Here is a 10,742-nt window from a genome sequence, read left to right as displayed (position 1 = left end):
CCCCAAAAGGCTACCTTAGTAACTGAAACTTTTCAAGCAAAGATTGGGGGTATTTGTAGAAGACAGCTAGGTATTTGTCTGTAGTCTGGCAAATTTCTTATTATCCTTCTAAACTCTGAGATTCTTTGATTCTGTGAAGAGCAACAAACACAGGTGAATACAAACCTGTCTTTTGAGAAGAATGGATAGAAATTGTTCTAAGCACAGACAACTCTTGAACATATATACAAGGAGTCTTCAAAGAGCGCATGAAAAATTTCATATTATCTTTTAACTTAATTTTTCCACAAACTTTTTGAAGTACCCCCATATGATGGAAACATGAAAAAAGAATAACTAGGGAAGCAGGCAAGAGAGCATACCTGGGGTTTTAAGGCAGGAGCTGAGGGTAGCCCCCTCCACCTGAATGCAAAGAGAGTGTGCTGAAAACACAAATTCTGCATGGGTGGCTCACCACAACCACAGCCACAGCCACAGCTGCTGCAAAAGCAGCAGACACCACAGCAGCAGCCACAGCTACAGTGCAGGAAGCCAACCAAACACTCAACTACATTGACACAAGGAGAGTCACCAGCAGAGACCAGAAAAAGAGAAGGATGTCTCTCTCCTCAAAGCCCACTCCAGAGTAATAGAAGAAGCAACTGCTCTGCCAGATGACCAGACAGCAACATAGAGATACCGGAAATATGGAAACCCAAGAAAATATTACACCACCAAAAGAATACAGAAATTTTCAAATACCAGACTCTATAGAGCAGGAAACATTTTAAAATGACTGAAAAGGAATTCCAAGCAACAATCTTAAGGAAACTCATTGAGATAGGAAAAGACTCAGTTGACACCATAACGAAATGAGAAGAAAAAAAAAAAATCCAGGATATGAAGGAGGAAATTTACAAAGAGATTAGTACTTGAAAAAGAATGTATCAGAACTCATGGAAATGAAAGATTCACTCAACAAAATAAAAAAAAAACACACCCAAGAGATTAAGCAACAGGCTAGAACAAGCAGAAGAAAGAATTTCTGATCTTGAAGATAGTCATTTCAAAATAACCCAGGTGGACAAAAAAAAAAAAAAAAAAAAAGGAAAAAAGAATTTTGAAAAATGAAGAAAATCTAAGAGAGCTAGCAGACAACCTTAAGTGCACAAACATTTGAATCATGGATGTTTCAGAAGGGGAGAAGAAAAGAAAAGGCATGGAAAATCTAGCCAATGAAATAATAACAGAAAATTTCCCAGGTATTGGGAGAGACTCAGACCTTCAGTTCCAGGAAGCTCAAAGGTCCACAAACAGATTCAACCCAAAAAGATCATCTCCAAGACACATTATAGTCAAACTGGCAATGCTCAAAGACAAAGAGAGAATGTTAAAAGAAGCAAGAGAAAAGTGTCAAGTCATCTATAAGGAAGCACCAATCAGACTAACAGCAGACTTCTCAACAGAAACTCTACTGGCCAGAAGAAACTGGGATGATATATTCAAAACATTAAAAAAAAACAAACATGCCAGCCACGAATGCTATACCCAGCAAGGGAATAAGGGAACTTCCCTTCAGAAATGAGGGAAAAGCAGTGTATTTTCCAGACAAACAGAGGCTGCAGGAGTTCATCACCACACAACCAGCCCTATGAGAAATCCTCAAGGAAGTCCTGCATCTGGAATTGGAAAAACGATAATCACTACCACAGATAAACAAGAAGGAACAAAACCCACTGGTAGAACAAAAATCCAAATAAGACAGAGAAAAAACTTAATCTTACCACCAGAAAAAACCATAATGACACTGTAGGAATGCCCCTGCTTTATTTCTAATTTTAGTAATTTTGGTCTTCTTTTTTTCTTTGTCAGTCTAGATAAAGGTTTGCAAATTTTGTTGATCTCTTTAAAGAACCAACTTTTGGTTTTGTTGATTTTCTCGATTGCTTTTACTTCCCTATTTCATATATTTCTGCTATAATCTTTGTTATTTCCTACTTATATTGGCTTTGGTTTAGCTTGCTCTTCTTTTTCTATTTCCTTAAGGTAGAAGTTTCATTACTGATTTGAGATTTTTCTTATTTTTAATACAGGTGTTTACAAGTATAAATTTTCCTTTAAGCACTGCATGAGCCCTGCATCCTATAAATTTTGATATGCTGTGCTTTGATTTCTGTCACAAAGTACTCTCTAATTTCCCTGTGATTTTTCTTCTTATCCATTGCTTATTTAGAAGAGTGTTGTTTAATTTCCACACATTAGCAAATTTTCTGAATTTCCTTCTGTTATTGTGGTCACAGAACATATTATCTGTGTTCTTAGTCTTTTTAAATGTATGAAGACTTGTTTTGTGGCAAAAAAAAAAAGAGAAGAAAATCAAAATAAAGAATAACTATTGGGTAGCCTAGATAATAGAAATGTCTTCTTTTATCTCCCTACCAAATTTTTATTTATATCTATATGCCAGCCACTGAAATGAGAAGAACTTCAAATTCCTGCCATGTTTTTTTTCTCAGTACAAGTGTTCTCTGGCAAGAAGAGGAGGACTGCTAAGAATCCTGGATATTATGCAAGATAAGTAAGTCCAAGAGATCTACTACACAGTATAGAGCCTATAGTTGACACTACTGTATTGTATACTTAAAAATTTGCTGAAAAGATAGCTCTTATGTTCATTGTACTTATCACACACACGTGCACACAAAAAGATCATTGGTAGAAAGTATACTCAGAAACTAAAAAAAAATAAATCCTGTGTAATCCACATTCAGACAATCAGCCTAAAAATAAAATTCTTCCTTGAGAATTTATTTCCACCAAAATGAAAATGTCACTGAAAGGAAAAAATGAGAACCTCAAGAGAGCTCTGTTTGCGGGGGCTTACTATAAAATGACCCTTTGAAAGAGACGCATAAGGAGGTCAAAGACATATGCATTACTATTTCATTAAAATGAAGCTGAAATACTAGATTAGGCTGTAGATGCTTAAATCCAGAAGCATTTGCTCAGGGACAAAATATAAGTTTTTCTATTATCACCTATGCTTACCTTCCCCTTGTGGGTATTCAGTTTCTTTATCTTCCAGTATATCTAAGCAATACTTATCACCTATTTTCTTTCTTTTTTCCATTTCCCCCACATTGTATAGGTTTTTGGCTATGAGCACAATGAAGGAGAAACCAAGTCTTATGTCTCTATGCTCCTAAGAAGCTGAGTAGCCAGGTGGAAAGATCATGAACTTCCAAGTTGGGCTGAACTTGTTTTGAATTCCACGTAGCCAATTTGAAGCTCAATTTCCTCCTCTTCGGGAGCTTCTGGTAAACCGACTTACCTAGATATCTGACTCAGTGGTTAGCACAGTCCTGGGAGTCCAGAAGATTCTGCATGGGAGTTTGTGGAATGATTGACAGCTCACCTGAAAGTAAACAGGATGAGGAGAAGGAAGTGAAAAAATGTTACGTGAGGAGGGACAGGATGTCTCTTGCATTTGCCTATTCGCTGACTGATGATGTGGTCCTGAAGTTCATTTGGGGTTGGAAATTCCGATTTTTATTTACACTGACACAGTGAGGTAAAACAAATACAATGTGCTTATATATGGGAAGGAACATTTCTTATCCTTCTTCAAAGAGCTTCTGTTCTGTAGGGTTAACAGCTCCAAATGTTTCCTGCCCATACGATAAATGGCTGCTATCAGTACTTGAGTGTGAAATTCACCCCAGAAAATACTTCTGTCTGTCCATACGTGACTTAAGTTCTAAACTTCTTGATGGCAAGCAACTTATTTTTTTAACATGTCTAGTTGAATGTCTTTTACTACAAATAACAGAAAAAACAACTCCAAATGGCTTACACAATAAGGGACATTCATTGTCTCACCTAGCAAGATTCCCATGATATGGAAGCTTTGGGGTTGATATATCCAGTAGCTCAACAACATCATTGAAACCTCAAGTTCTTCCTTCTTTCTCCTCGGCCATTCTCAGTGTGTTGGCTTTTCCTTGGGCTGATTGCCCTTATTGTTGCCGGATGGTTAACAATGACCTTGAACAAGCACAATTCACGTGCAATCAAAATGCAACTATTTTTGCCTTTACCCTCTCTGCCCCCTTTGGAACTTCTTTAGCAAGAGTAATTCTTGCCAGTCTCTAGATGAAACCTTCAGTAGACTTGTAAACTTCCACTCACTCTTAGTAGCTCAGCCTACAATCACATTAAGATGCAAACGCAGTCTAGATTTGATAGTAAGAATGTTGAATAGAGGATATTATCCAAAACCCTGGACTTGATTTAACACAAAATTTTCTTTTCTCCCCACCTCCATGCCAGCTTCAGGCTGGGTGCCCACAGTGAGAAAGCGGGGTTGGGTAGCAAGCGGGGAGAGTAGGATGCGGCAGTTGTCTGCCCCGTGGGGAGAGTATTTTATCACCGGCATTGCTTAGGATTGTTGGTGCATGGTGACAATGAAAAGCAGACTGACTTTAAGCCAGTGTTATTGTTTCAAAATTCTCCGAAGACGATGCAGAACTTACTAACCTGCTCCTGTGGTTGGCTGCTCTCCATTTCCCCAAAGAAATAGCTGGCCAGGAGAATGGCAATAACAAGGGTGCCTGACACTAGTCAACGTTTATTCTTGAGCCAGGCATAGGGTCACCTTCCAGAGCACATGGTCATGATGAAGAAAGGTGAGACATGATCAAATTCAGAGGACAGGTTCTCAATGACATCTGCTAATTGAGCACGCAGTATCTGTCAAATGATGACAACTTTGGAAAGCTCAGAGTCAAGGATGTCTGTCAATAAATTCAATCTACCCTAAAAATCATCAGGCTTTTGGAGATGAGTGACGGGTTGGAGAAAGTAAGGATGGGGCTTCACAGATGGCTCCAATCAGAATGAAGACAGGCTGGCGGTGAAAGGTGCTTGTGAAACAGGATCTTTGGGGCTGTCAGAACTCTCGTGGTTTTGGGCCTGCGAACAGACGGCACATGAAGATTCAGCTTTCTGTGGGCTTTTTCTCCCTGGTAGGTTCTTCCCCTGCTCGAGTTTGGTCAGGCATTAAAGACCTCATTTGACCTGCTGATGTGTGCTTTTCCCTTAGTTGCTCTACAGAAAACACAAGGCCTCTCAGGTGAGCTTATGGGATGTCTGCTCCGTTTCATCTGTGAGGAAGGCATGGTCCAGTGCAGGCTGCTCCTCCGTATGCTCTTGGGCCCTTCTGCTAAGCCCCTTGTCTGTCCTGACCTATGAGATCTTGCAGTCTGCCTCCCACTGTCGATCAGGCCAAATCATGTCAAATTATGCAGTGCTATACTCAGCCACAAGAGCCAGGTTGAACCCTACAAACTCATTTTCACATGCAACTTAAGCCAAGATCTTTTCCTCATGTCTGCAGTGGTGCTGAAAAGAAATGAGAGGCTAAGGGCCAAATGAGTTCTATAGAAGGTTGAAACTATGCCCTTTTCCACAAACCCTGTAATGCTGGGCCACCGTGTTGCCCTGTCTAGCTCTGACTTCCTTTGTTCCCTAGATAATAGTTTCTAAAGTACTCCCAACCCTATTCTAAGGATTTGGAAAATAAAGTTTTATTGGTGGATTTAAATTTGTTTATTTTATTTTGAACATGATGTAAATTATCTCAATATCTTCTTTCCATGGCTTGATTTAAGATCTAGGTAATCAGTAATCCTAGACTATGTCAAACTCTTGGCAGAACTAATTATAATTTTGGTTTTTTTTTTTTAAAGCATCTCTTGGGAGGGCAAGAGATGCGGTCTGGACAAGTAACGACGGTGTTAAGAAACACACCCAACGTAGTATATGTGTGTGCATGTATGTCGGTATATTTTTATATGTGTAAATAGAATATAAACAGAGATATATGGATATTTTAAATCCATAGATCTATGTTATATCTAATTCAAGATGGAGAGGCAATAGAAGGAAGGTAATGCTCAGGTGTTGAAAGTTTCCACAGCTGCATTCCATGAGCCTATTCACTATAAGCTCTGATGATGTTACTTTTTTTGGAAAGGGTAGAGGTGGGCTCAGACGTGGAGAGAGGTAAAAACAGGATTTGATGATCAGAGGAGCTTGCTTCTCACTGATTTACGCCTGGAATCTTAAAACTCTTAAAGTTGGGGTCCTTATCTCAGCCATCCCCCTGCCAAATCCTAGATTCTTTTCTTTCTTATAGATCAGGTCAGATAGCATTCCATCTGTGTGGCACTCTAAAATGGATTCTTTTGAGGAAATTAAATGAGAAACTGATTGCTCTGTATTCTTAGTCCTGGTTTTCTGCATGGTTGGAGGCTCCTCTTCCTACAATGTTCTCAGATTCTTGGGCTTTTCAACCTTGAACTAACCTGTATATATTTTACACATTCCTACAGCCAATATTAAGAGAGCTAATATTTACATAGTGCTACTTACATGCATGTACAGCATTCTAAGTGATCTCCATCTATTAATTCACAATCATTTCTCCATTTTATGGATGTGAAAACAGAGGCATTGAAAGTTAAGTAAATTACTTAAGGACCCACAGGTGGTAAGACGTGCACCCAGAATTTGGGCTCAGACAGTGTGATTTGGGGTCCAAGCTCATAGCCACTCTGGCATTGTGTTCTTATTTTGCGTTTAGAGGTCATGGGGGCAAGGTGTTCCCTGAGACTGACACTCTCTGGAAGCTTAATGATTGAGAAGCTGTGGAATTAGAAGACAGGATAAAGTGTTCAACTCACTTTCACTGCATATCTGCTCTGTATCCTACTGGTGGCTTATTCGCAACCGAGGTAGGGGTGGTCTAATCTTAGCATTCTGTTAAGTAGACATCACAACATCTAACAGAAGAACAGGAGACACTATTCCTATGATTCTGGAGACCTCTTCCCGGTCACCCAGAGGTACACTGTGACTCGTGCATAGAGTAGTTATTCTCAGTGTCTTGGCTGGTTCAAGCTGCTATGACACATTTCCATATACTGCGGTACTTAAACAACAGAAATTTGTTTCTCACAGCTCTGGGGACTGGGAATTCTGAGATCAGCATGGTCAGGTTCTGGGGAGGGCCCTATTCCTGGCTTGCAGTTGCAGTCTTGCTGTGACCTCACGTAGAGAGAGGAAACAAGCTCTCTTGAATCTTTTTGTAAGGGCACTAATTTCATCATGAGGGTTCCACTCTCATGCCCCAATCACCTGCTAAAGGTCTCACTTCCAAATACCATCACACTGGAGAGTAAACTTCAACATATGAATTTTCAGGAGGACACAAACATTCAGACCATAGCACCTGGCTTGAGCTGCTCAGCCTTTAGCTATGATTCTTGTTACTCAGGACTGATCATATGCAATGTCTCTATGATCTATGCAATATTAGTAGTTGTTGGGGTGTGCATGAGGAGCAAGTGGAGGAGGGAGGATAATGAGGCAGAGAATTAGTGTAAGACAAATTTAAAAAGAGTAAGACCAGATTTTGCCATACAGGAGTCGGACAGACCACTCTCTTCTATTCTTACCCCTTACTCTGCTCCTAAACAAAGCTTTCTCTCAGCCAGCCAAGCACACTTCTCCGTACCCCCGAATGTGCCACCACCCTGCTTCTGAGAGCTCACCCACATGCCTCCTTAAACTGGGGTCTCATTTCCAGCCTCTGTTTCTGAAGGACTCTTCCGCAATCTCTAGGACCTATTTAGAATTACCTCTCTCATCTGCACCGTCTTGCCTGAGCACTGCTATTTCTGAGTTTCACAAATAAGTGAGACTTGGTAGAACAGGGCTGAGGTTCACATCTGGGGATGTGTGATGAGGTGTAAAAGCGTCTCTGTGGTCCAGAAGGCAGTGTTGGGGTCAGACTGTGAGCTCAGTAACCACTCTTTGTGAGAAGGCTCTGAGAGTTGTCCTGGAGCCAAGCTTGAATTCTGGAGAAGTTGAGTGATACCCATGTTAGATCTAGAAAGTCAGACAGCCAAGGGTGGTCAAGAAAAGCCAGGCATCAGAAGCCTTCTGCTCAAGCCTAGTTATGTCCAGGTTACAGGTCTCACATGGTGGCTTTGGATACAGGATCTTTCTCCTCTAAATTTCACCAGTGTGCATATTTCCTGTCTTTATCGTTCATTTGGTATTTGATCATTTATACTTTATACTGCTAGTAAATGTTTTCTGTGTGCTGTCTCTCCCAGCTCTTTGAGAACAAAAAAGATAGGTATAAATATTGATATGTAGACATGTATCTCTCTACTGTGTAGGACTGTGTTGTATGTGCCTGATAGCCACAGCAGAAATATCTATTGCATGAATGAATCAACACTGTCTGTTATGGGTTGGATTGTGTCCCTCTAAACAAACAAACAAACAAACAAATAAATAAAAAGGTATATTGGAGTCCTAACTTTCAGTACCTCAGAATATGACCTTATTTGGAGATAGGATCTTTACAGAGGTAATCAAGTTAAAATGAGATTATTTTGGTGGGCTCTAATCCAATATGACTAATTTCCTTATAAAAAGGAGAAATTTGGCCACAGAGACAGGCACGCATAGACAGGGAAGGTGGTGTAAAGATATACAGGGAGAAAACGGCCATCTACAAGCTAAGGAGAGAGGCCTGGGACAGATCCTGCCCTCACGGCTCTCGAAGAACAAACCCTTTGGACTTCTGGCCTCTAGAACTATGAGGAAGGAAATCTCCATTGTTTAAGCCACCCAGTTTGTAGTACTTTCTTATGGCAGCCCTAGCAGAGGAATATGTGGTCTTTTACTTATAGAGCAGTTATTCTGTGCAAAGCTCTGTTCTAATCACTTTAAAAGTATTAACTACTTTAGTCTCACAAAATCTCCATGAGATAGGTACAATAATATTATTACCCCAGAAGAAGAAACTGAAGCCTGGAGAAGTTAAATTGCCTGAGAAAGCTCAGATAGTAAGTGGTAGAGTCAGGGTTTGAAACTAGAGTCAGGATTTCTAGGCAGTCGGGCTCAGAATACTTATTCTTAACCACGATAGTATTCCGCTAACCACCCTTTAACTCAAAGATTGCAACCTGGTGGGCTTCAGGTCACTTTCACTCCACAAGCATTCTATTTGACCTTGGGGCAGAATGCATTTTCCAAAGATGCATGCAAACTCATCTCTTATCCACATGCCCTGGGGAGGTAGGGCCTTGCCACTCTCCATCAAAACACTGAGTTGGTTTCTCTGCCTCCATGGGACTAAGGAGGCACTATGACTGCTTTGACCAACAGAATAGGATAAAACTGATGTTGTGACCAATCCAAGCATGGTCCTTAATTGGCCTGGAGGCTTCTATCTTCTATCACTTAGAAGAAAGTTGCCATAAAATGTACAACTTGTTGAGACCACTATACTGTGAGAAGGCCAAGAACATATAGGGCCTGGGGGATCACACACACACACACACACACACACACACACACACACACAGAGAGAGAGAGAGAGAGAGAGAGAGCACCAAGAAACATAGACATAGAGGTGCCAGGTATGTGGGGAAGAATCTATTTAGGAGGTGGGTCCACCAGCCCCAGCTGTCCCAGCTGATGCCACGTGGATCAGAAGTGAATCACTGAGCCAAACCTTTCTCAAATTCTTGAACCACAAGTCATGAGCAGAATAAAATGGTCATTGTAAGCCACTAGTTCTGGTGTCATTTGTTACACAGCACACATAACCAATACAAATCTTGACAATGTTTTAAAATAATTTAAATTTGTTGCCAACAGTTATAAACTGGGAGAGTTCGTGTGCACGCACGCACACACACACACACACACACGCACAAGGATTTTCAGCTTTTCCTAAAGAATTGGAAGAGTTAGCTCTTCCTACTTAGCAACAATTGCCTGAGACGTAGTAGAGCCACTCTTTAGATGGGGCTCTGGGACACAGCCACTGTCTTGAGTGTCCAGGGTTCTCATCAGACCCACTTTTCTCCTTTATGCTACCTGCCTGGCCCATGCAGGCATTTGGATTTGCGATGTAGCTTCAACTGTTTCAATAAAGCCTTGCACTCAGTTCCCGACTAGTTAGCAGCATCCCCTGGCTCATCCAGATCTTCACACAGCTGTGGCAGGTCCTGGGCCACTGCCCCATTCCCCCTTCCTCCTGTTTCCTCCGAAGCGTACCATCTCCACACTCTGGAGGGCTGGGATGTGCAGCCAGGCCATCACACCTTCTGAAGCTTTTCTTGTCTGCTTGTTTGTGACCACAGGAGGGGTGCTTCTCCAAAATTGAAACTTCATACTGAGCCATTTCTTCATCTCATTTCCAGGCCTCCTGCTGCGTGACCGTGTGACACATAGTCATTCTGTGAGAATTGAGAAGGATATTGGCAGTTTGGGAGCTGTTGTTCCTGCTTATGTATGCAAAGAACATAATTGCTAAGTGCATCATCTGCTGTAATTTACACATCCACATACAGCACTATGCAGGGCATTCTCTTCTTCCACGGGCGCCCAGGGTTGAAGTTGCGTACACACTCTAGCCTAGAGAGGAGCTGGCTGTTTTCCAAGGCCCGAGGCAGCCCAGTGGAAGACTCGAACAGTGTGGCTTCTAAGACCTCCAAAACAGGACTGGCAGAATTTCTTCTTAGATTAATTAGAATAGAATAGCAAGGGCTATATCTGCAGCATCTCACCTCTTTTGGCACTCTTTTCACATGAGTTTCAGGCCCCTTGTAAGAGTTAGTTGTCGTGTTGGATCTGTGATTTGCAGCTCGTGCAAGAGGTGGTATTAAGTAAGGGAGTTG

Source organism: Cynocephalus volans, chromosome 16 (genome assembly GCF_027409185.1).
Source record: "Cynocephalus volans isolate mCynVol1 chromosome 16, mCynVol1.pri, whole genome shotgun sequence".
NCBI classification, from domain to species: Eukaryota; Metazoa; Chordata; class Mammalia; order Dermoptera; family Cynocephalidae; genus Cynocephalus; species Cynocephalus volans.
The sequence above is the reverse complement of the archived record's forward strand: the minus strand, read 5'-3'. Positions refer to the sequence as shown.